The 19,924-nt window shown below is 36.7% G+C and overlaps 1 long non-coding RNA gene across 2 annotated transcripts in view; it reads right to left on the bottom strand.

Moving 5' to 3' along the window:
• Positions 1-19,924, bottom strand: part of LOC139182734 (uncharacterized) — a 327,514-nt gene that overhangs the window by 78,195 nt on the left and 229,395 nt on the right. Inside the window, exons 3-4 of one of the 2 annotated variants that reach the window (XR_011566273.1) lie at positions 6,436-6,473; positions 3,896-3,977 (exon numbers count right to left, since the gene is read on the bottom strand). This is a non-coding gene — a long non-coding RNA (uncharacterized lncRNA). Of the gene's footprint in view, positions 1-392; positions 3,978-6,435; positions 6,474-19,924 lie in introns of those variants that run through there. The other variant, XR_011566272.1, reaches the window with a different exon arrangement.

Raw genomic sequence — 19,924 nt, 5'->3', positions numbered from 1 at the left:
TGTCTGAGCCACCAGGAAAGATAAATTTGTCATTGATTGATACATAAGGTACCAATCCAATCAAGAATCAAGTCATCACTGTCATTCTACAGATGCTGTGCCTTACCCGTTTATCTATAGGTATATCTCACCCATGTTCTCAGTTATCACAGTCTTCCCTGTATTGACTGATGATTTTATTATGTATTACAAGCAGTTTTCTGTCTGGCAATATATCATAATCCTTTCCATGCTTAACATTTTTAGCCAACACCCTATTCTATCATCATTTGGGAAGTTTAGAATACAGCATATACATATCACTTCCCATTCTCTATGGTATGTTAAACTCTAGTTTTCTACTAGCATCAGCTTGTTATGTTTGGCACATTCTGATGAGCCAGCCTGATTATTCTGAATTAATGATGTTTCTTCACTATTCTTAATGAAATCTGGTTGATCACAATCTTCAAAAAGGCAAATGAGAGGTATGAGAAATCACCACCATGTAGGAAGTTGGAAAACTTAAATTCTCTATTTAAGAGGGGAAGGTGAAAGTGAAAGTGAAGTCTCCCAGTCATGTCTTACTCTTAGCAACCCCATGGACTGCAGCCTACCAGGCTCCTCCGTCCATGGGATTTTCCAGGCAAAAGTACTGGAGTGGGCAAGGGATTAGTTTGAATTCACTCTCTGAACTCATGGCTGACACTTCTGTTGTCCTCTGTATTCTTTAAGGCTCAGTGTCTAATGTGATTCCTTTGTCTCCTTAAACAGCCTCATGGGCATAGGGCACACTCATATCATCTGAGGAAGCCTGCAGAGCACCTAGCAGACCAGGATGCATAGCCATTGTTGATAATTTCAACTTTAATCTTTTGTACTTACAGTGAGTTTACAGAAAAACAATTCATGTTGGATTAATAACAACCTTGTATATAAAATTGTCTAATAAGCTCTTCATTAAATAAGATAAAATGACTCAGTTTATCCAGCATATTTCCATTAGAAATAAACAGTTTATAAATTATCTGTAAAGTTTGGTGAGCAATTCCTCAGCATCGAGAATTAATCTGCATTCAACAAGTGAGCAATTTAACCTCCTTCCCATCCATACAATCAGCAGCAACATCATATCCAAGGGGAGGAAAGCATAAAACATGTTTGGATATCATAATGAATTCGATTACAATAACACCAAATTAAGCCTATTTTCATTTTGATATTATAAAAAAGCAGCAGGAGGTTTGACTAGATAACTTGCTTTTACTTTATTAAATTCCTTATGTTACAGTCAGCTGGATTGAGTGCTCCCTGGGAGTAAATTAAGAACATTTGGGCCTTGTCTTTACATTCCAAACAGTGTGGCTTTTACAATTCATTTTACTTGGGATGCCAGAGGGAAATTAAGAAGAGCTCCCTAGTTCCTTGGCTTGTTTATTGCCTTCTTTATGCAGAAGGGTTTACTCCCACCTTCAGGTCATGAAATATCACACTGTGGCATGAGGCAAATAAGACTGACTTGTCCCAAGAGCACCATCTCTGTTGTCCAGGACAAATGTCACACAAATACGGGAATTGTCCACATCCTGTTCACTTAGGAGTGAACCGAAACCCTAAGCCCTCCCTTCTTTTCAGTCAACACATATTTATGGCTCCATCTCAACAATGCTAATTAATTAAATGTTTGCTTAGTGGACTAAAAGAGCACACCTCCCAAAGCTTCAGGCAGACACTAAGAGGATTTTAAGTTTGGCTATAAAGGGAAAAGGGCACTTCTGAAATGTTAGAATCCTAATTTACAATGGCATACTGGTACAAGAAGGAAAAAAAGGCCCCTAAATAAAACTGAGTCAACTTCAGCAGTCCTCAAACAGTTCATACCACTAACTTGGAGCACATGTCCAACTGCAGCCAAGTCTAATGAAAGCTTGAATACTCAGTTCTCTAATGGCCCTGCCACTTTCCCTTTGCAGCTTCCTGTTTCTCCATACGTTATGGTGTTCGAAATCTATTTTTATAGCAAGTTTATTACATTTCATTTCCTAACAGTTGGCACATTTTGTCTTACTGCAGCCATGTTATGAAGTCAGCCACACGTTATCCTATCATCAATTGCTGGGGCTGTGAATCTTCTTGTCTATTGTCAGGGATTTGATTTTCTCTAGTAAAATGTGTTTTCCTCTGCAGGCTTCACCAGAGCATTCACAGCAGCTGAAAAGGGAAGGCTGAGAGGCAGGGCTAGCCACTGGCCCAAACCCAAACGGAACGCTGTTGGGTCCTATGGTGGGGCAAGAAGGGAGGGAGGCCTCCTTCCCCAGACAGGACAGCACGTGTTCGACATGTGTTTCCTCTCAGTGCATGCCACTGGATTTTTTTTTTTTTTTTTTTGCAGGGCCAGTTCTGGACTGAAGATGAGAAAGTTGTACCTTCCAACTCAAGAACAAAGCAATTTTAGAAACCATTGGTCAAACTGTAGAGAAAAGGTTTCCGGTACCCAGGAAGAGAGTTCATTAACTTTTATTGAAATAAGCACAGGAAAAAGCAACGTCCACTTTTTCATGCCATATTTTACATGTGAGCAGGTGCAAAGGGTTCTGCTATGAAAACATCATCAATATTGACAGACATAAAAAAATGGTTATGCATTTGGATATGTTATAAATTGATTTGGATATATTCTTATTAGAATATTGATAGACACGAGAAATGTTCATATTATACAATACAGTGTTTGGCATAATTGTAAAGCACTCCTTTTCATATCCCCTCCACTCTCCTGTTCTCACTCTGTCATGCTCATTTTACACTCCGTAAGCCTTGGTTAAATCCAACTGTCTGTCTAATCCACACCTGAACCTGAGCATCAGAGAACTGTTAAGAAAAAGCACTCAATCTTGCTGAGTGACTTCACCTAAAATTTTCAATATGTGTGTGTGTGTGAATCTATCTATTTATCTATCTATCTGCAGAATCACCCAATCCCCTGGTTTAAATGTATAAATGTTGGTTTAAATGTAAATATATTCATTGATTATACAACACACAAATTGTATCTTCAGTGCTGATTTCCCTCCTGAACTATATAGATTTATAGAAATAATAAGATTAGTATTAACTGAGCATCTTTTATACATAATGAGAAGTTCACATGTATTATGACCAAAAGAGAATTATGTCCTCTCCACTTTCCCCCAGTTATTCTTTCCCCCATCACTATTCTCAAGAAATGGTACATCATTGTTCCTGCACCTCACTCCAAAAAATCTGCAGTCATTTTTTTTTACCACTCTTTGTTCCCCATAGCCTATGTCCAATCTGCTAACAATAATTGCATTGTTATGCAAAATTACAGTTAACAGCAACCATTCCTTACTAACAGCGTCAGTTCAACTTATAATTTTTTTTGTCTAGAATAGCTTTCAAATGGTCAAGCACTTCTGTTTCTTCCCCCCAAAGGTCACTTTTGCATGGTATACAAAGTGATATTTTTGTAAAGCATAATTCAGGTTATATCACTCATATGACTAAAACCATCCAATGACTTCACACATACTGTAATGTTATACATTGGTATATTTTTAATATATTCATCATCCTATGAGGCGTTGTTGTTGTTGTTATTGTTCAGTCGCTAAGTCATGTCTGACTCTTTTGCGACACCATGGACCATGCTCCTCTGTCCACAGGATTCCCCAGGCAAGAATGCTGGAGTGGGTTGCCATTTCCTTCTCCAGAGGATCTTCCAGACGCAGGGGTTGAACCCATGTCTCCTGCATTGGCAGTAGTAAACACCACTGAGCCACCAGGGAAGCCCCATATGAGGCATATTTTTCTGCAGTTTTTTTCAAGATGAATTAATTCTTCCACTCAGCAAATATTTATTGAGTGCCGACAAGGATCCAGGCACTACACTCACCTCTGGAAATACAGGAATGGAGAAGGAAGAAATCTTGTAAGAACTTACACTATTTGCTCTGCTGTCTCACTGCACATTTGTCCTGTTGAGAAAAATAATACATGTTCACTACATGAAATTTGGAAGACACAGAAAATCATACAGAAGAAACATAATATACTACATAATTAGATTAATGTTACTTCCAGTGTCCTCTCATGCTTTTCTGTATTTCCTTACTGTATTATTCCTGTGGCCATAGCCTATGTTTCTGCATTCCTTAGTACCCAGGTCAGGATAGTCCATCCCAGCTGGGTTTTGGAAATTACTTCAGTCCTGAGCTATCTTCCCAATGACTGAGATCATGCCTTATCAAAGTCTTGTACTGTAGGGGGGCAAGCTTGTCCTTCTGTCTACCTTTCTAGAGAATCCTTCCTTGATGTATGCATCACATTTAGTATCTATCTCTAGGTTACAAAGGATCTATCTCTAACCCTCAATTAAAAAAGCAGGAGAAGCTCCAAACTTTAGGCATGTATCTTATGGTTTTGTTGATTTAACCTCCAAAGCAAGCAAAGGAAAGGGGCTGCTGGTGGTTGTTCTTTTATAAAAACAGCCAGATCAGACATCCTGGGGGACTTCTTGGCTGATTCTAAAACTGCCATCAAGCTCATATGCCATTCATAAATATTAAGAAATAGAAAACTCAAGCATAAGCACGAGAACTTCAAATAAAATCAAAAGCCCTGTGAGAATGTAGTTTTACTGCAGAACTACTGCACAGCCTGAAGTCATAAAGAGAAGCACCAGGGAACTGATTAACTAGGACTGTAGTGACAGTAAGCCAGAAAATACGTTTTCCCTTCAAAGGCAGAGAATCTGATAGCCCTGCATGATACAGTGCAATGCCACATGCCTCATGGACACCAATTTAAATCCAAGCAGGGTCAGTTGTCAGAGCAGAAGTCATTTGTGTCCAATAGCATTTTATTAGCACATGCACTATGTTTCAAAGTTATGAACCCCATTCTTCGCGGGTATGAGTACATCAATAAGAACATGGAAGGGGGATTAACATATACACACTACTATATATAAAACAGATAACCAACAAGTACCTAATTTACAGCACAAGGAACTCTATTAAATATTCTATAATAACCTATATGGGAAAAGGATCTGGAAAAGAATGGATATATGTGTGTAAATATATGTGTGTGTGTGTATATATATATATATATATATATATATATATAAAGTGAATCACTTTGTTGTACACATGAAACTAACCCAACACTGTAAATCAACTCTACTCAAATATAAAATAAAAATTAAAAATAAATTAATTAAAATAATATTACTCAATTTGTTCTCACTTGGACTCCAAAACAAACCATGTCCACATAATACAAGAAACTAGCAAATAATGAGTAGCAGAGAAACTCAATTTTATAATAATTATAATAATAGCCACAGCAAGGTGTTTTTACACCTTGTATTTATGTACTACTTTACAACTTTTACATTTATGGTTTTGTTATTTCTTTTAGCAACTCAATGAAATTAACTAATTTACAAATTTTTATTGGTTTTATTTTACAAAGGTGAAAAACTGAAGTTCAGATTGCTAAGTAACTTGCACCTTGATTTGTAACCTAACTCAAATCCTAACCATGAAGAGAAGGGAACTAGGACTCTAATGTGGGCCTTCTGATTTCAAGTCTACAATTCTTTCTTAAACAGCATGTTGTCTCTTTTTAAGGGTTTTGTAACAACTCAGTCTTTAGAAAAAAGTAATTTCATCAATTGGACAATTTAGAGAATAAACCATTGTCCAGGTATTTTTTCCCTAGTGCAGAAATACTATATTCTTTCACAGTAGAGCAATTATGCAGTACTTTTAGAATAATCAGTTGAACATACTATAATTATTCACAGTAGAAAATGTATATCTGTTCTTTCCTCAAGTTGATAATAATAAAGCCAAAAATTAAATAACAGCATTATGTTTATTGATTACTTTACATGTGACAGTTTTTACTTTTAAACCTTGTAAGAACTTAGCAAAATGAGCATTATACCCTGTTTTTCAGATGGAAACTCAAGAATATAAAGGTTAAGTACGTTGAACAAGCACAGAGAAAATGTAGCAGGGCTGGGGCAAAATTTCTATTGATCTGATTTCAAAGCTTGTGGTCAATCATTACAATTTTACCAAGAGGATAAGAAGCACACAGCAGAATCACTAAGGGACCTTCTCTGAGGATGGTACAAGGAATACCAGACTTTGAAAACCTGTGTCTTTTTTTTTTTTAAGGACTCACTGGATCAAGAGAAAATATGTAAAATTATTTTCTCAAGTACTCTGCTATTTTTCTAGGGAAAATATCCAATATATATATTTTACAACTAATGTACTGACATACCAAAGTCAAGTATAATATCAACTTAACAGCAAATATTCATTAATACTGAATGCAAAATACTGTAAACTCCATGGTCTTAGCAATATGAGGAGTTCAAGATAAAAAAAAAAAAAAAAAAAGACTAAACAGACATACCTAAAGCCTTGGAGAGCCAGTGGAGGAATTGTTGCAAGCTACAATAAAACAGAAATGAAATATTGTACGAGTTGCGAAAGCCATAGTTCTCAAGTTTTAGTGGGGATTGGAAACACCTGGAGGACTTAACAGACTGTTGGATCCCACCCCCTGAGTTTCTGCCTCAGACAGTCTGGGAAGAATCTGAGAATTTGCATTTCTAACAAGTTTCCAGGTGATACTCGTGTTGCTTGATCCTTGGTCTCCTCCCTCCATGGGATTCTCCAGGCCAGAGTACTGGAGTGGGTGGCTATTTCCTTCTCCAGGGGATCTTCCTGACCTAGGGATTGAACCTGGGTCTCCCACATTCCAGGCAGACGCTTTAACCCAATTCTAAGAGAGTGTAGAGGGAGATATGATAAGCCTTCCAAAGCAGAAGTAATACTTCACGGAGGACTCAACTTTTGAACTGCATTTTGACAAAGAAGCAGAATTTCAGATATTGAGAGATAATTGCTTCAGTCTCAAGAAGAGGCATAATCCTTCAGGCTCTTCTTTCTCATTTTAGTGATTTGGTTATTCTACTCTTGCAAAATGAATATGAAACCATGTCTCCTTATTCAACAACTCAGTATACTTTGTTTTCTAGGCTTAAACCAATGTACTGATATCCAGAAAAGAATGAAAGAACAGTTTCAGCACATTTTAAGCCTTTAATTAAATTCTTTCTTTTTTCCATTTTGAATAATTTCAATTTCCTCTGAAACTTTACATTTTGTTTTACTTGGCCCTCACCTGACTCTCACATTCTAGGGATGACTAAGAAAATGAATGAAGTGTTGAATGAATGAAGTTTTATTTTGTAGGCTTGTTTGATTATAATGGCCAAAATAGTCACAACTTCTCATGTAAGTATGTGTCCTAGTTTTAAACCAAGAGGCAAAAAAGAAAAAAAAAAAAAAGAGTTGGAAACATTTCTAAAAGCATTTAAACTGTATGCTGAAGCTGGGGAATAATCAAGAGATAAAATAATACTAACTTGTGAGAATAATTTTGTTCCCAGTTCCTCTATCATTTTACCACCTGGTTCTAATGAAGTAATTTAAGTTCTCATTGCTCTGAATTTTATATTTGTAAAACAGGGATAATATTTGCCAGGAGGCTTAGTTAATGATTGAAAATCATTTTGAGATCATTGGGAAAGGACAATAAAACACCATTTCTCTTCTTTGAGTTTTGATAATCAAATGATCAAAAAAGAGGAATTAATACTCTTTCAGCAACAAATCCTTTTAAAGTCATTTTCCTACTACTAAGTTGCTTATTGTCATGATAAATGTATATTAGATTCCAATACCGTCAAGTACGTACAATCATTTCTACTAATGGTTTTTATCCCATTTCTCTTGCAGATGTAACAACTAAGTGGAAGATAATTCAAATGTTTTCAGTCTAGACATGAGAAAACTTTTCCCATAAAGGGCCAGGTAGTAAATAATTTAGATTTTGCAGGCCACATAGGAGCATGTGATCACAATGATCATGCTCACGAGTCATTGAAAAGTGGGACAAAGTATCACAACTAATCATTATCATTTTTCATTTCCATCCCCCAAAGCATCAGCATCTCTTCCCTCTTCTTTTACTTACTCAGATTTAGTCAGTAATAAAAATTGAGGTAGAATTCACTGATCTTAGCTTTTTTTGTTATAAAATGGATTGCTTTCAAAAATAACACTGTTGTTTTCAAGTTTTGTTTGGCTTCCCCAAAATAATTTATTAAGTCAAGCTGGTTGATTTCAGTATCCCAAATGTAAGCCATCCTGTTTCATTCACATTTTCTATTTTGTTTTGCCTGCTGCTTTACAACTTGTGTTTCCTCATGAGCCTTTACAGAAAATAATACTATTCCTTCAGTTGTGCAAATTGAAAACCTATTTTTAAGGAGCTGTGTTCCAGCCATCTTGATTATCCTACTTTCCATTCCCCTCTTCATTTATTTAAAAAGAAAAGACTATATACAAGCCCCCATCTCTCTCCTGAGTGTAGTTGTGGAAGCCTGTTGTATTCTTATTAACGCTTTTACACACATTTCATTTTGTTTCCTATTGCAGCGATAATTTACCTTCGTGTTTGCTTTTCTGTTTAGACTTCGTTTAAGAAGTTTTGTCTAAAGTGCTTTATATAAAGATTCCTAATTAGGTCTCCTTTTAAAATGATTTAAAGTGGAAACTGAGAGTCTCACAATTTAAGTTGCAACAATTTACAAAAATTGTTTAAAGATTTTTGCTACTTTGTGGTTATAATTAAGGTTTTTAAGATTAAGAGCTTCTTTTAACTGAGATGGACTTTTACACAAAGATCCTCAAAACTTCGTAAAAATCAACAAAACATTTCTTATTTTAGTCTAATATAGAAGTAATATATTTTATGCTATAGAAAATGGAAAAGATACTCATTTTTAATATTTGACCATAATTTCACAATTTAATATTAAGTTCTTCCCCCGCCCCCATTTCTACGGTGTGCACTTCAGAAATCAGCCTATCAGTCCTAGACACGAGTCACACTGTCACGTTTCCCTTCAGTTCATAATTGGAAATCAGTCAGTCACAGAAATGTCTTCATAGCACTGTGATTTAGCCTTATGTCCTCGGCTTTTATTGAGGGGTGACATAATAAAGGGCTCTGTGAAGAAACTCTTTGGATAAAACTGCTGCTAAAGACACCCCCACTACATTGTTCAATGTTCCTATAAAAAGTATCCAATTTATGTTTTCCTAGTTTCCAAACAAGCAAGAGATTTCCCCTTTTGATGATTTTATTTGGTCTCTTTCATTTTACATAATTTAAAAAGCTGCTGCTGCTGCTGCTAAGTCGCTTCAGTCGTGTCCGACTCTGTGCGACCCCATAGACGGCAGCCCACCAGGCTCCCCTGTCCCTGGGATTCTCCAGGCAAGAACACTGGAGTGGGTTGCCATTTCCTTCTCCAATGCATCAAAGTGAAAAGTGAAAGTGAAGTCGCTCAGTCGTGTCCAACTCTTCGAGACCCCATGGACTGCAGCCTACCAGGCTCCTCCGCCCATGGGATTTTCCAGGCAAGAGTACTGGAGTGGGGTGCCATTGCCTTCTCCCAATTCAAAAAGAGTTGTAAACTAATAAACAAATTCAATAAAGTTGCACAGTACAAAAACAATATACAAAAGTCAGTTGAATTTCTATACACTAACAGTGAACAGCTCAAGATGGAAATTAAAAAAAACATTTCTGGGTAAATTGCCTATCTCTAAGTGACTTAGTTCTTCTTCTGGGTTTTTAGCTCATTCTTTCCTCTGAAATATATTCCTTTGTCACCTCATTTTGTCTAAATTGCTATTTGTATTTCTATGCATGTGGTAGGTTGATTAGGTTTATCAACCTTAACAGAGAAAAACAAATATCATATGATATCATTTATATGTGGACCCTAAACAAACACACAAATGAACTAACTTACAAAACAGAAACATACCCACAGACTTAGAAAATAAACTTAGAGAACAAACCAAAAGGGAAAGGTGAGGGGGAGGAAAACCTAGGAGGTTGGGATTAACATATACATACTACTATATATAAAATATGTAAACAACAGGACCTACTATATAGCACAGGGAACTATAATCAGTGTTTTATAATAACCTTTCATGGAAAATAATCTACTGTAACTGGAAACTAACATAACATTGTAAATTAATTATGCTTCAATTTTGAAAATAGAAGAAAAAAAGGAAACATTCCTGTTTCCAACAGCATGGGGAAAAAAAAATGAAATGCTCAGATTGTTAACCAAAAAGGTAAAGAACTTGTGCATTGAAAACTACCAAACATATCTAAATTCATCCAACTCAGAGAAGCAGAAAGCAGAATGGTGGTTGTGTAACCCAGCAGGACCCAAGGGGACCTTCCTGGAACAGTCTCCCTTCCCCTATATCCTCTGCTGTAGCTCCTCTTTGATGTACTGGATAATAGTATTTCATGCAGATTTCCTGAGTTTTTCAGATGCTAAAATCCACTACCCAAAGGAATAAATGAACTACTTGATGATCATGAGCATGTACCCCAGATCTTCTGGCACTTAAGGATTGATAATGTTAGCACCTGTGACACTACCTTGTTACCTCAACATCAACCAATCAGAATTGTGCACAAGGTGATCACATACCCTGGGATGGCCCTCCCTCAAGTTGCCTTGAAAAAAAAATGCTTTGCTGAAACTCTTTGGGGGAGTAGGGGAGTCCCATGTTTTTTGAGCATGAGCCACTCATTTTCCTTCCATGGCCCTGCAACAAAACTTTTTCTGTTCCAAACTCCAGTGTTTTGGTTTGTTGGCCTCACTGTGCATCAGGCAAAGAAACTGGCATTTGGTAACACTTAATAGTGTCTGCAGGAAGGGGAAACAGAATACTGTTAAATAGTATAGAGTTTCAGTCATGTGAGAAGGAAGAGTTCGGGAGATCTACTGTACTACACTGTGCTTACAGTTACCAACACAGTAGTTGAACAAAAAATTTGTTGAGAGTAAATCTCATGCTAGCCATATTTTTACCACCAATAAATAAATTAAAAACCTACAAAATTTCTGGAGAAGAACATAAGAGAAAAATCTTTGTGAATGTCATCAAAATTTTGTACTTCTACTATTTGAAAGGTATCATTAAAGTGTTTAAAAGATAAGCTGCCAACTGGGAGAAAATATTTGCAAATTATATATCTAATAAAAAAAATCTGTACCCTGAATGTATAAATGACTCTTAAAAGGTAAGAAAAATAGACAAAATATTTGAATAGTCTACCATACAAGATATAAGGTCTGAATGGACACTACACCACATAAAATACATGACTTAAGCACATAAATATATATTCAGTATCATTAGTCATTAAGACAATGAGATGCCACAACATACTGATTAGAATTTCTTTTTTTAAAACATTTAAGACAGTGCTTTATTTTTTTTCTTTTAGCTTTCAATTTATTTTTTAATTGAAGGATAATTGCTTTACAGCATTATGTTGGTTTCTGTCAAACATCAACTTTTTTTTAATATTACTGCATTTTTATTACTTTAATTATCTGATATTTCTTCATTATTGTGGTGGTGGAAATAAAAAAGTAAAATTTCTCCATGCACAAACAGTGTCCACTGACAGAAAATGATGCAGGAAGGATGTCTTTCTTTTGGCAACATTTCTAAATATGCTCGCCAGCTGAAGTCAGCTGGCAGTGTAATTTCAAAGCGAATTCCAGTGTCTGAGATGGTCCATCATATGTCAAGAAGCATATTGGGGAGGAGCCAGGTTAGCCCTGGCTCAGGAACCTGAGGGAAAAAGTTGCCCAGGTTCTAAGATCCCTTCACTCCTGGCCCTGGGCCAAGAAATGCACACCAGGTGGATGGGGAGGAAGCTATAGGCCTGGGATTCCCGCTGTTACCCTGGGATCCAGATGCATCCTAGAGTGCCAGTTGTCCAAGAATTTCTGAAATTAAAAAAATGTTATCATACGAAGTGATGATGAGACTGTGAAGTAACTAGAACTCTCAAGTGCCATTGATCAGAATATAAAATGTCACATGCACTTTTGAAAACAATGAGTAGTTCCTAAAATATTTAAATACACACATATCACTTGACCTGGTTATCCCAGTCCTTGTCTTTACCTGCTGCTGCTGCTGCTGCTGCTAAGTCACTTCAGTCATGTCCGACTCTGTGCAACCCCATAGACGGCAGCCCACCAGGCTTCCCCGTCCCTGGGATTATCCAGGCAAGAACATTGGAGTGGGCTGCCATTTCCTTCTCCAACGCATAAAAGTGAAAAGTGAAAGTGAAGTCGCTCATTCATGTCCGATTCCTAGCAACCCCATAGACTGCAGCCCACTAGGCCCCTCTGTCCATGGGATTTTCCAGGCAAGAGTACTGGAATGGGTGCCATTGCCTTCTCCTTGTATTTACCTAAGAGAAAGGAAAGAATGTGCCCATACAAAGTCTGGTATCTTATTCAGAACAACTTTATTAACAATTTATTTACCACAGACATATTAATACGTCTTTTGTTACCTCAATGTTATAGACTGGTGTGTTTCAATAGTCACTTACATAACAAGTTGCTGGCTACAGGCATTAATTTCTGCAAAAACCTCTCATTGTGTCAGTCAACAATGTGTTCAGTTCAGTTCAGTTGTTCAGTTGTGTCTGACTCCTTTCGACCCCATGAATCGCAGCACTCCAGGCCTCCCTGTCCATCACCAACTCCCTGAGTTCACTCAAACTCACGTCCATCGAGTCGGTGATGCCATCCAGCCATCTCATCCTCTGTTGTCCCCTTCTCCTCCTGCCTCCAATCCCTCCCAGAATCAGAGTCTTTTCCAATGAATCAACTCTTCACATGAGGTGGCCCAAGAATTGGAGTTTCAGCTTTAGCATCAGTCCTTCCAATGAACACCCAGGACTGATCTCCTTTAGGATGGACTGATTGGATCTCCTTGCAGTCCAAGGGACTCTCAAGAGTCTTCTCCAACACCACAGCTCAAAAGCATCAACTCTTCAGCCCTCAGCTTTCTTCACAGTCCAACTCTCACATCCACACATGACCACTGGAAAAACCATAGCCTTGACTAGATGGACCGTTGTTGGCAAAGTAATGTCTCTGTTTGTTAATATGCTGTCTAGGTTGGTCATAACTTTCCTTCCAAGGAGTAAGCATGTCTTAATTCCATGGCTGTAGTCACCATCTGCAGTGATTTTGGAGCCCCAAAAAATAAAGTCAGCCTCTGTTTCCACTGTTTCCCCATCTATTTGCCATAAACTGATGGGACCAGATGCCATGATCTTAGTTTTCTGAATGTTGAGCTTTAAGCCAACTTTTTCACTCTCCTCTTTCACTTTCATCAAGAGGCTCTAGTTCTTCACTTCTGCCATAAGGGCAGTGTCATCTGCATATCTGAGATTATTGATATTTCTCCCAGCAAGAAATAACCATAATTGCCAACATCCGGTGGATCATCAAAAAAGCAAGAGAGTTCCAGAAAAATGTCTATTTCTGCTTTATTGACTATGCCAAAGCCTTTGATTGTGTGGATCACAATAAACTGTGGAAAATTCTGAAAGAGATGGGAATACCAGACCACCTGACCTGCCTCTTGAGAAACCTGTATGCAGCTCAGGAAGCAACAGTTAAAACTAGACGTGGAACAACAGACTGGCTCCAAATAGGAAAAGGAGTATGTCAAGGCTGTGTATTGTCACCCTGCTTATTTAACTTCTATTAAGAGTACATCATGAGAAATGCTGGGCTGGAAGAAGCACAAGCCAGAATCAAGATTGCCAGGAGATATAGCAATAACCTCAGATATGCAGATGACACCACCCTTATGACAGAAATAATCTGAGTTATGCTTAAAAAGGAGTTACTGAGGCAGCATTCTCTAAGGTAAAGAAAAGATATAAAGATAGGAATTCAGTGAAGATGCATTTAATAGGGGTCCTGTGAGAATTCATGAAAGACTGGGTTGGTATATTCTCTTTGGGAATTATCTTGCTCGGTACTGTTGGTTTACCTAAGAGAATATTCCCCTTTCTCCTACACAAAAACTGGAAACTCATTTGGCCCATAAAAGTCCACTCTAGTTTTATGAAACATAACCACTTTTCCCCCTCCAAGTCAGTCTCAAGTTTAAAATAATTCTTGGAGTCGAAGAAGGCTTTGGAATGCTCCATAAACTTTGTTGTATTAATTAAACTCATCATCATGTATTCAATCAAGAAGTATCTTTTGATCACTTACTTACTTTGTGCAAGTCTATAGACTAATCACCAAAATTTTGCGAGTTCTGTGAACAGGTGATAGCAGATAGCAACTGCCATACACTTTTAGCAAGATGAACCAAAGAATTAAACAATTGCCTTTCAAACAGAGCCATCAGTCTTATGTTGATGGCTAAGGTTTCCAGATTTGGCTTTAAATTTTTATCCTACGTAATTATATAATTTTTAGGGAATTATACATGTACCAGTTACTATGTTGATAGGTATTATACAAAAGTCCAACATCTATCTTGAGCAAAAACTTTGTGCCCTACATCAGCCTTTGCTTCTCTGGTAGTCAGGCTGGCCTCAGGACAAATAAAATTACATATAAATGCAACCTTGAGTTTTATTTCCCCCCAGAGGTTCTAAATGATTTGGCTGTAACTCTTTGGGGATGATGTTCATGAAAAACCCTATAATCTTCGTTATTGTATTTCTCAGTTGCAGGTATTTCCAAAGCTGTGATTTGTCTAAATTATATTTTTGTCAAAGGGTTATAAAGGGGATAATGTGAAAAGTCTATTGGGATATTGTTAGTAAATTTATAAAATTACTTTCTGTATCCAGTTAGACCAAGTAATTTTTTCACTCCTTGTTTTTAGAGCAAGCTTATGCATCATTGAAGACTTCAAGGGAGTAAAAGTTAAGTGTCCAAACAAAAATTCTTTGTTTAAAAGCATATCTGTTAGGTCAAAGTTATCATTCATGGGGCTCAAGGAGAGCTTTTAGTGAGTGAATAATCTAAGCCTAAAGGTACAAAATTGCATGCAGATATTTCCAGAATTCTTCATCTTACCCACTTTATGTTGTTCCAAGTAGTGAGTTATTGGTGCGATGTACAGAGCCCTGGGGGTACATTCTCACTGCTGCTGGATCCAATCAAGGTCAGAGTCCATACACCAGGGGGATTTCCTCCAAAGAGGTTTGTCTTATGTAATGGATGCTCTTTAGCACACCATCCCCTTATGTAGCTAGCAAGGAGCCAGTTGTACCAAATACTGAGGCGTGTCTGATATCCTCTGGTCTTGTGGACATGAAGGAACTATTGAATTTACAATGCTAGAGCTCTAAAGAATTGTGAGATCTCACCTTATCCCTTGATGTTATTTTGAGCAGTCAGTGGATATGAAATATTGGAGCTTATCAGTTTTGTAAATTTTAACCATATGTTTGGAAATTTTTCATATTAGCCAGCCAGGAAATTCCTGTGGCCCCAATGTAGGAAATGCCTATGAAGTAACTAGCATAAAGCCCAAAGGTAAAGCTAGCTGGCACTAGAGTCAGAGATTTGTGTATTGCATAAAGCAGCAAATTTTTAGCAGCAGGTACAAACATCAAAACTGAGCAAACAGCAAAATGAGAGAGCAGAACTATAAAAGCCTGAATAATTCATTGTCTATATCTAAGATATCAGTTTAAATCACTTAGTTGCTGGGTTATAAAACTGAATAAGAAAAACAAGCAAAGACTGATAAATTGTCATAGATCCCCAAAGGCTAAGGAGGTATGATAACTGAATGCAATATAGCATCCTGGACAGAATTCTGAAACAGAAGTAAATTAATGGAAAAACTGATGAAATCCAAATAAAGTTTGCAATTTAGTTAATAAAATGTGTCAATGTTGGTTTCTTAGATTTGACAGATATGCCATAAATGATAGCACTAGAGAAAGTAAAATCAGATGGGGATTTTACAGGGATTCTCTGCACTCTTTTAGCAACTTTTCTATAAGTCTGACATTATTTCAAAATAGAACATCTGTTTTAAAATGAATAAGACAAGACTCTTATCCTGCAGTAATTGGAGCATACTTGGGAAGATACAGTAATGAAGAGATCAACTCAATTCTAGCACTAAATGGTTTAATAGAAAGATTCTCCAGGTGCAATGGTACACAGGACAAGGAGAACTCTTAGTGCAAACTAGGGTTTAATGAGAATATCTGAGATCGATTCTGAAGGGTTTGTCAGGAAAGGAAAAGTGACCAGAATTACAGGTAGAAGGAAGGGTATGAGGCATGTGGAGAACTAAGATGATCTGGAAGTGCAAAGGATCAGACTAGAGATGGGAAGAGATTTGGGTTTGTGACCTGGATAAGGAGCTGGAACTCCACCTAGGGACAACGGTGAATAAGATAATCAGATCTGCAATAGCACAGGGATATATATTTTGGAAACAGAACTAATTTTAAAAATCTAAAAGATATTGCATACATAAATACAATAGAAGGAAAATGACCAAATATAAAAGATATTATTAATGATAGAAGAGCAAAGAAAAGAGAATATCAACAAAATCAAAGAAGGTCTCTTGGAGAAAATTTTAAAGAGTAACAAATCTCTAAAAGTAACGTTCAAGAAAAAGAGGCATTAAAGAAAGAATATTAGAAAGGAAAGTGGATACATAGAAATTAGAAGTAATACAATAATTTTTCAAGAATTAAAAACATAAAATTTTAAAAATTGGAAAAATATAAATTCTGAAACAGATTCAGGAATAATTAAATTAAACAATAAAAAGACTAAAAAACACACTAAAAATACATTTCTCCCTCTAAAACTATTAACCTAAGATAATATTAGACCAATTATACTAAACTTTTTGACACTTTTGGTATCATCATGATTACAAAATTTGATAATATGTGATCTTTTAAGTTTTAATCAATGCAATAAAGTAATAAAAATAAAATTAAGTAATAAAAATTAGAAATAAACAAAAATTGTCATTTTTCACTGGAGATATAACTGTTGCACAGAAAACCCAAGAGTATCTGTGGGGAAACTATAACATAAACTGTGCTACATCTAGAAAATGAAATATCATTCAGCACTAAAAATAAATGAACTATCCTGCCATGAAAAGTCATGGTGGAATTGTAAGTGTACATTACTAAGTATAATCTGAAAAGTCTATATAATGTATTATTTCAACAAAATGACAATCTGGAAATGCAAAAATATGGAGACAGTAAAAAGACTGCCAGGAGTTGAGTAGGAGGGTAGGATGAATAAATGAAACACGGAGGATTCTTACAGTAGTGAAAATAAGCTATATGATACTATAATGATGGATACATGTCATTATACATTTATTTAAGCTCACACTGTATTACAACAGCAGGAGTAAACTGTAAGGTAAGCTATGGGTTTGGGGTATCAATTGTAACAAATACACATGTTGCCTATTCATATTACACTGCCAAATGTATGTGTGTGCTCATGATCAGCTGTGTTCAACTCTTTGCAACCTTTCGGACTGTAGCCCACCAGGGTCCTCAGTCCATGGAATTCTCCAGGCAACAATACTGGAGGGGGTTGCCATTTCCTCCTCCAGGGGATCCTTCCAACTCAGGGATTAAACTTGGGTCTCCTGCATCTCCTTCATTGCAGGTGGATTTTTTACCACTGAGAAGTCCAATTGCCAAATGAAAGATGCCAATAACTGAAAATTCAATAAATAAACACCTGAATGGTAATGGTAGATGGTATTCATATCTTTTAAGCACCAAACATGTACAAGAAATTACATATTTTTATGTTAAATTATGTGTTCCTCATGACATAAAACTCATAATACGCTATACATCTATGTTACATTTTTTACAAAACCAATTATTTGTACAATGTCTATTTTGATTTTGTTAACTAGGATAAAAGCTTCATGAAGATAGATTTTCTTGATCTATCAAGATATTCTTAACCCTTTCTGCATTTCCAAGACCTATCAAAACACCTGTGACACACAAGAGGCATTCAACAAACATGTATTGATGCTGAATAAACAGATAAATAGCTATATGATGTCGGTATTATTATTTCAGTTTTGCTGATAAAACAGGAGCATCAAATGACTTGCCCAAAATAACATAGCTAGGTGGCAGAACCAGATTTAAATGCATAATTTTTCAATGTTCAATGAAAAACTTGCTTCTTAGTCAGTTCAGTTCAGTTCAGTTGCTCAGTTGTGTCTGACTCTTTGCAACCCCATGGACTGCAGCACACCAGGCTTCCCTGTCTGTCCATCATGAACTCCCGGAGCCTGCTCAAACTCATATCCATCGAATCGGTGATACCATCCAACAAGTTCATCCTCTGTCATTCCCTTCTTCTCCTGCCTTCAATCTTTTCCAGATCAGGGTCTTTTCCAGTGAGTTAGTTCCTAGCATCAGATGACCAAAGTATTCTTATTGGTACCCAATAATTGTAGCCCAGAGTACATTCACAAATCTCCTGTGAACTTTCCCCAAGGAAACTTTAGCATGCTTCATGAGTTTCTTCTTAAAGATAATGAAAAATGATATTAAATACATTAGTAAGGTTATCCTTGGCTCTTTAAAATAAGTTCAGCCTATTTGTCTTCTGGGAAGCAGGGTAGAAAGTTCAGAGACCAGTTCTAGCCAACTGGCTGGGCAAAATTATTGAGCATCATTTTAGTTACATACTGGCAGGCCCTGAATTATTTTCATTTGCACTTCAGTTCTTTCTACATGTTTCAAATTGATCATGTTCTTGCATTATCTATCTTTAGCAGTAGGGTCTCATTTATAACACCTGAAGACAATCAGATAATTGTTACTAAATATCTACTAAACAGTAATGGCATGAGAATGAAGCTTTTGGGGGACGTGAAACAAAACATATGTGTTTGATCTTTGTTTTCTATGACTCAGTATCAACCCCATGGAATGAACAGAATGAACAGAATCATTACCCTTTTCTAATCAGAAACTTTTTCACCAGATTTGTGACACAGGTTAGGTAATACACTATCCTTCAGTGGTTAAGCTCACAAATATATTTCATCATGTGATGATGGTACCAATATTCTTAACACTTTGTTAACTTCCTAAGTGTGAATATCACTTTCTGTTCACAAAGTGAAGTAAAAGTAATTCCAAAATTATAAAAAGGTTCAACCAATATGTTAACTGTGTATACTTAGACACACATATGTGTATATGTGTAATACATGCACATGCTCATTTAAAGATAAATTATAGATCCTGATTTTTTTTTCAAAAAACAGAGATAATTGATACAGAAAATATCATGCTTGAAAGGTTGAAGTATTTTTTAGGCCAGTGAAGCAGTATGCTTTAGAGCAGTATCTTTATGATTCTATAATGGTCAATAAGCTAAGTTGCTTCAGTCGTGTCCGACTCTGTGAGACCCCATAGACGGCAGCCCACCAGGCTCCCCAGTCCCTGGGATTCTCCAGGCAAGAACACTGCAGTGGGTTGCCATTTCCTTCTCCAAAGCAGGAAAGTGAAAAAGTGAAAGTGAAGTCGCTCAGTCCTGTCCGACTCTTCGCAACCCCATAGACTGCAGCCTACCAGGCTCCTCCGTCCATGGGAGTTTCCAGGCAAGAGTACTGGAGTGGGGTGCCATTGCCTTCTCCGATAATGGTCAATACATTAAAAAACTCACAGAACATTACAGAAAAAAAAGGAAACCTTAATGTATGTACGTTATTAAAAAATCACTTAAGAGGTTGGCAAATGTCAATATGGAATGCAGACTATTACAAAAGACTCTGTGTTACAAATGTATGAAATCTCACTGAAGAGAATGGAATAACAGGGACTTAAGTAGTTTTGGAAATGAGTGAATTCTGCAATACTGAAAGTAAAGTAAATATTCACGAGCACTGGGCAATGTTGTTTC

The sequence above is a fragment of the Bos indicus genome, chromosome 4 (assembly GCF_029378745.1).
Source record: "Bos indicus isolate NIAB-ARS_2022 breed Sahiwal x Tharparkar chromosome 4, NIAB-ARS_B.indTharparkar_mat_pri_1.0, whole genome shotgun sequence".
NCBI lineage: Eukaryota > Metazoa > Chordata > Mammalia > Artiodactyla > Bovidae > Bos > Bos indicus.
Note: the sequence above shows the minus strand (reverse complement) of the source record. Positions and strands in the feature narration are given on the sequence as shown.